The sequence below is a fragment of the Hylobates moloch genome, unplaced genomic scaffold (assembly GCF_009828535.3).
Source record: "Hylobates moloch isolate HMO894 unplaced genomic scaffold, HMol_V3 SCAFFOLD_2, whole genome shotgun sequence".
NCBI classification, from domain to species: domain Eukaryota; kingdom Metazoa; phylum Chordata; class Mammalia; order Primates; family Hylobatidae; genus Hylobates; species Hylobates moloch.
In genome coordinates, this window is record NW_026652277.1 from 97,982,529 (window position 1) to 97,989,537 (window position 7,009).

The 7,009-nt window shown below is 39.6% G+C and overlaps 1 pseudogene; it reads right to left on the reverse strand.

Moving 5' to 3' along the window:
- Nucleotides 1–1,130: 1,130 nt before the first annotated feature.
- Nucleotides 1,131–2,714, reverse strand: LOC116475504 (mitochondrial nicotinamide adenine dinucleotide transporter SLC25A51-like; annotated as a pseudogene).
- Nucleotides 2,715–7,009: the final 4,295 nt, after the last annotated feature.

The window sequence follows — 7,009 nt, forward strand, 5'->3', positions numbered from 1 at the left end:
ACATTTTCCAATTCCTTTGACAAAGAAGTTTTTGTCTATTAAGGCATGAGAATGCTGTTTGGCTATTGCCTGCTTTTAGAATTCAAACTAACTCTTCAAATGTCTTCATTTAGAGCATATGCTCTCAAACTATCCTATTGTTTTACTAACACAATGGTAAAATTGGGTTCCCAAAATGTCAAAACCCTAATGGAGTCTCTATTTCCAAAGGTAAAATAAAAGACAGCCACCACTGTGTGGTGAAAACTATCCTGGGCCTTTTCTCTACTCTGTAACATTTAGAAACTAGGGTGAAAAAAAGTGGGATTGCATTAACAGACTTCCAAAACAAAATGATATGGAAGTGTTTATTTTTTAAAAGGAGAGTTTTAAGAGAATAGGATGCTTGAATATGACCAACTCCTACTCAAGGGGAAAAATAACCACAGACCTTTGCTGAGATGGCCCTGATAATTCAAAGAAACAAGCTAACCAGAATTTGATCTATACACAATTAATACGAAAATTTCTTAACAGGATGGAACACCTGTAACAACATTTAAGTCCCTTCATCTTTTGGCAATGAAATAAGTAAAATCAACATAAGGATATTTTGGAAGGGTTGAAGGTCACAGTCAAAATCAAACAGAAAACTTTCAAACCTAGAAAGCAAAATGGGAACTTTCATAGCTCCTTGATCTACCATATCTAAACAGAAATAGTATAATGACTATCCAACAGGTACTTAGTTTCAAAACGAATACAAGCAATTTATCATTAAAAGCCTACACCTAATAAGCTGTTTTTCTTCTCTGTTCTGCCCCATTGTCATATGCTTGAGCTTAATGAAGACTATCCTCTGCAGCTGCTCCTGAAGGCAGAGAAGCAAGCAATGGAGTAACAAAGGAAGCCTGAGGAGCCCCTGGCCCCTGAGGACCTTCTCTCTGGCCGTTCACAGCCACTTATGTTTCAATGCAGAAGATTTCAAGACTGGTTTGAGAAAAATAATCCTATTTTGGGGATTAGGTTCCCTATCAAAGGCCATCAGATGGACAGCTATTTACTAGGCAATTAGCCTAAGGCTTTTAGGTAATGATAAAACAAAAAAACAAAACAAAACAAAAAAACAGAAAACAAAACAAACAAATCCCTTATATTTTCTTATTGGAATCTTTTATTCTGTTTTATTGAGGCTTAAGCAAAACAGCTTTGCCCATAACTCACTGTGGCCTGGAGTTATGACACCAACTTGTATTTGGCCAACTAAGAAAGAGGCCAAACTGCATTCCTCTTAGAAGGTCTATTCAGTTGATAAATGGCACTTAACTGTTGTTTTTTTTCATATAACCTTTACTCATAAGTTGCACTGATTATGCTCCAAGAGATAAGGGACCGATGGTAATTCAAATGGGCACCTCTGAAAAGATTTATCAGTTTTCTGTCCCATTCCAGCCAGATCTTTTGGAAAACCTTGGGGAAAGACTGAAATTCCCCACCAATCTGAGACTGTATGCGAGTTTTTACAACATTAATTGGAAAAAAACAAGAATCCCAACATGGCACCCAATGGACCTCCACAGATAAAATCATTGACCAAATGAGCACTGTGACTCGTTTCTGTAGGCAGGTGCTCCTTAATGGGACCTCAAAGGCCGCAAAACAAGACATTACTGAGTCCATTCTGGAAAAGAATGGGCACCAAGCCTCGATAATACTCTCCAATTCCATGAAATTTCAGTGCCTTGAAGGCATGATAAGTGTTGGTAAATTTGTCATGATGCTTGTGGTCTTGAATCAATGTCTGAACTATTTCCGGTGGAGTGAAAATTGCTTCTGTTCTCCCTGTAAGCACTGCCGCCACGCAACAGGTTGCAAACTCTGGAGCACTGACATGCTTGTGGAGAAGGCAGGATAAATCCTCATAGAGACCGAACCTACGTGCAAGTGTAGTTGTCTTCTGCATCAATGGGGGAAGGATTCCAGGACACAAGTTTCGAAATCTTTCCCTTCTCAACTAAAATATTGCATCCCGGGTTTTGATGCCATACAGCTGTTGTCCAAAGAGGACCTTCTGAATGGGATATGTGATTGCGATGTTGTTGAAGGCTGCGCAGCAGCCACACAAGTAATGCTTCATTTCACCAACATTTGTAATATGAGGTGATATATCTTGTTCTGAAGATGTTAGTGTTGGTGGCCTCTTTTCATGAGCTTCTGAATCCATCGTGTTGCTTAAAGTCTTTCGTTTTCATGAAGGACTGACTTTTTTTAACCCGTAACACAATCTGGGCCTGGAGTTTGGCAGGATGATAGCTTTTTGATAATGTTCTCAATTTCTTGCATTGTTATTGTTCTGTTAGTTTCTCTCTTCTGGAGTCAATTGTGATAACTGGATTTCCGTTCTCCAGGCGCCCATCTCCCCAACCTGTGAAAAGCGGGCGGGGGTTGGACAAGATCACTAAATCCTCCTCCGTCTCTGACACTCCACAGTCAGGGGTCTCGAGGTCAGGAGGCCGAAATCAGTCTCCCCGAGACAGGGCCCCTTGCGCGGTGCCAGCCCCGCTCTCCCCCGGGTGCAGGCAGAGCCCGGCTCCTCCCTGCCCCTGCGGTTTCTGCGCACCAGGGAGGAGCCTCCCCAGCCCGGGGCGTGACCCAATGAAGGCACAGCCTCCTTCGCGGGAAAGATTGCCCAAAAGGCAGATAAACACCCGTGACAGGCGGGAGAGCCGGGAGCCGGGGAGGCTCAGAACTGATTCTGCGCGCGCCGCTGGGTGATTCTGCGCGCGTCGCCTGATTCTGCGCACAGCGACTGGGCCAGGGCCGACGGCGCGCGCAGAGGACTGGGTCCCTAGAGCGGTCGGCTGCCCTGACCCGCCCGGTTGTGTTTTTTCTAGTCCTCTTGCTGTGAACAAACTAGTTCGCTGTAGGGTGAGGTAAGGTAAATTGCTTTTGCCTTTCGTTGTGAAGTGGATCTGAAAATATTGGTGTTTGGTTTTTACTTTGTGTTGAATGCTAGGAGAAACCTTAAACTTTGTTGGCTCAGTGCTTCATTTGCTGCCTGAGTTAGACAAGATCTCATTAGGATGGAAAATGTGTGCCCCACTCCTCAAAAAAAAAAAAAAAAGGTTTTGAAGCTCTCACTCCCAGCCTAAATATATTTGAAGATGTAGCCTCTAATTAAGTAATTATGGTGAAATGCGGTCATAATGGTCGGACTCTGTTTCGACAAGATTAGTGTCTTTATAAGAAAAGACACCAGAGAGGTTGCTCACTCTCTTAGTGCACTGAGGAAAGGCCATGTGAGGTTACATAAAATGGAAGCCACATACAAGTGAGGAGGAGAGGCCTTGCCAGAAATCGAATAAACAAGCACCTGGATCGTGGACTTCTAGCCTCTACAATTGTGAGAAAATTGATTTCTTGTTTTTTAGGCCATCCAATCTGTGGTATTTTGTTATGACTGCCCAAGAAGACTAATAGGATCAGATGGGCTTAAAATACTATCACAGGATCCTTGGGGTGTCACTGTGCCAGCCAGAAACCTGTGTGGGCTGCAGCATCTCTGTGTGAGTATTGCTTGCGCCGCTGGGCTCCTTCTGCCCAGCCCACTAGGCCTAGCAGGCTGCGCTCCACTCTTGCTACCAGACCGGACCCCACGCCTGCTAAGAGCCAGGTACAGAGCGCCAGGCGAGGGGTGTGTGGGTGAGCAAGCACGAGGTCTGGTCACTGCGCACAGCCAGCATATTTTAGGAAAATCATAAGTTAATTTTAGTCAAATATTATGGTCTTACCATGGAGTGACCATGGAAGCCAAGAATAATACTATTGATAAAAGCCTTGTGGATATCACAGTTAATTGGTATCAGTACACATTATAGAAACTTAATTTATCAAAGAGAAAATAATAACATATATAAGAAAATAACAAAAAATAAATTAAGGTGTAACATTATTAATCTCTGAAAAATGGAGACAAAGAGGTTTTCTATGTTACTTGTATAGACAGATAATAAAAAGGATTTCTTCATGAGAGTTTTCTCTTTTGCGTTCTAAATTGAAAAATCATCTTCAGATCAAAATATTCTTGAACTTGGCAGTGCATTTCCAAATTGTTATTGGTGAAATTATGTCAGTTAGAGAGATGTGTACATGAATTAAAACATGAAGAAAGCTCTGTTTGGTGGAGAGACTAATAAGACTTTAAGAGAACTGCAGTAGGTAAAAATGGTGTTTATAAAATCAAGTGTCTCCAGAATCTGGCCAAAGACCAACCATCACCAACTGTAGTGCAGTGAAACCTCCAGCACTGAACAGAGGCAACCAAGTAAATTCATAGCCATACACATAAAATAAAGGTGTGACTTACAGGCCATAATTTGGCAATTCCTGATCTAGACAAGTAGAAAACAAATAAACAAATACAAGACATAGGAAACTCTTCATTAAATTTGAAACATTAAGGAAGACAAAGTTTGCCTAGTAAGGATTAACACATGATAAGACTTTTTTATCTTATGAGCACTGGGGCCATCTTAAGGGACAGACTGCTTGGAACTATGCCCACTCTATAAACTCCCTCTTAAAAAGACTCAAAACAAAAAGTGACAAGGACAAACAGAGAAAAGTTAGAGTGTTGCTACTGACGTGTTTTTAACAAAGATAAGAGTTTTCAATTCATGAGCTCATAAGCAAATGATTTATAGAGGAGTGATTCCTCCATTCTCAGGAGATAAACTCAGCCATCAGGTTTGAAATAACAGATCAGTAATGTTGTTTCTAAAGGAGTAAATAGTAAATATTTTCAGTTGTGGGGATCATATCATCTTTGTCCTATCTGACACTGCTGGTGTGGCAGCAAAGAAGACATAGACATAAATGAACAATTATAGTCTGTAGGCTATAACTGATATAGACAATAGAAATCATAGCTCAGGCTAAATGTGGGACATAATTTACTATTGTGGTCGGAAAGGTTCCCATATAGGATACTTATTAGATGACATGATAATGCACTGTTTCTGAATTGAGGATCTTCAACCATGCCAAGAAGATCTTAAAAGGTTCTTAAAGTGATTTCCAGAATGGATAATTATAGTCTCTTCCACAAACCACCAAAACATGTGTAGATTAAGCAAATCTTAGTTCATTAAATTTATGCAGCAACAAAGAACACTACATGGACACAGTCTCAATAGTGTCTCAAAGACAGGATGTTAGTGAAGGGTATTTATGGGATTTTAAAGTATTAGCTCAAGTGGCTTAAATTGGGTCTTTAGAGTTGGGGAATGTTTTGGAACTGAATAAAGTTTTTACACAATAGTATAGGATTGCTAGACAAAGAAGGGTGAAGATTTTGAAGACTAGATGGAACTGTTGTAATAACTAAGCTGTTTCTTTGGGTGTGAAAAATGTTTTCTGACAGTTGTTTGCTCAGATGTGAGCAAATAGTTTTCTCAGATACTTTTGTTGCAATAATTTCTTCAAGCAAACAGTAAAGTTATTTATTAGTTCATAATCCTAACTTCTTGGGTGAAGATTTCTTGGAGTAAACATTAAATTTATATAGGCACAAGCACTTTTATTTTTAAGGCAGATGGAGGCAGGGGCACTTTCCAGAAGAGAAAAGTTCCAGCTTAGTAATAATATAAATGTTCACACTACAGTATTTTTATTGCCTGCCTACTTCCACTTCTTGCCAACTAGTCAGTGGACTCTGTAGAACCAGAATATGTATTTTAATTTGTAGATCCTTAATAATGATAACTCTATTAATTTTAAGGATACTTTACTTAAAAGGAAAAAAAATAAGTAAATATGGTGGAGGTTATAATATGCCACCCAGATCTCTTTTCTCGCATGAAGGTGTCATTGTAGCTCCCTACTCAAATTTTGCCAATTAACAAGTCTTAGCTGTAAGCTCTCTTTAGCATTCTCTCAGCTGTAGAAAACTACTTTTCCCAATGTCATGACTCTTTCTGTGGGCAGACCCCTCCAATGGCCTAAAAACATAGGAGTATGGAAGTCCTCCTCTCAATTTAGGACAGCTCTGAAGTGTACCCTAGTTTCAGAAATCCTTGTGGGGTCAGCAGAGCATTTGTTGCAACTGAATAGCACTCAGATTTTCTATATTCATAATCCTCATTCCTTTTCCTCCATTTCAAGAACACTGATTCCAGCAGCCCCTATAAATTTCCTTCATGCTTATCTATGTGTCATATTCCATTTCCTTTGTAATTCAACTTGAATGTTGAAGTCAGAAATGATCAAACAAGCAAATTTAAAGTTAAATTTTGGAGTTGAATCACTTGCTGCCTTGACAATGAGAAACCTGTCATTGCAGGTAGATGAAGTATAGACAGTTCCTGAAAAAAGATAGCTATGTAATTTATGAAAGTTACCAGTGGTAAGCTTTATGAACTACTGGTATGGTTTATTTGTGGAGAAAACATATTTGCTATGTTTAGATGAGTAGAATAGTAGAGTTGAAGTAATGGCTATAAGGACAATGGAATTGGGTGGCTTTGCTAAGCTGTCTTAATAATCTGAAAAGTGGGAATAATTACTAATTAAAATTAAGTATACTTCTTATAAATGTAGATAACAGAAAAAGGTCATTTCATTATGTAATTTTAAAAATCAGGTCAACTTTATTTTATTTGCCTTTTTTATTTATTTTATTTTTTTTCTCTTTTTTTTATTATTACACTTTAGGTTTTAGGGTACATGTGCACAATGTGCAGGTTTGTTACATATGTATCCATGTGCCATGTTGTTTTGCTGCACCCATTAACTCGTCATTTAGCATTAGGCATATCTCCTAATGCTGTCCCTCCCCCTCCCCCCACCCCACAACAGTCCCCAGAGTGTGATGTTCCCCTTCCTGTGTCCATGAGTTCTCATTGTTCAGTTCCCACCTATGAGTGAGAACATGCGGTGTTTGGTTTTTTGTCCTTGCGATAGTTTACTAAGAATGATGTTTTCCAGTTTCATCCATGTCCCTACAAAGGATATGAACTCATCATTTTTTATG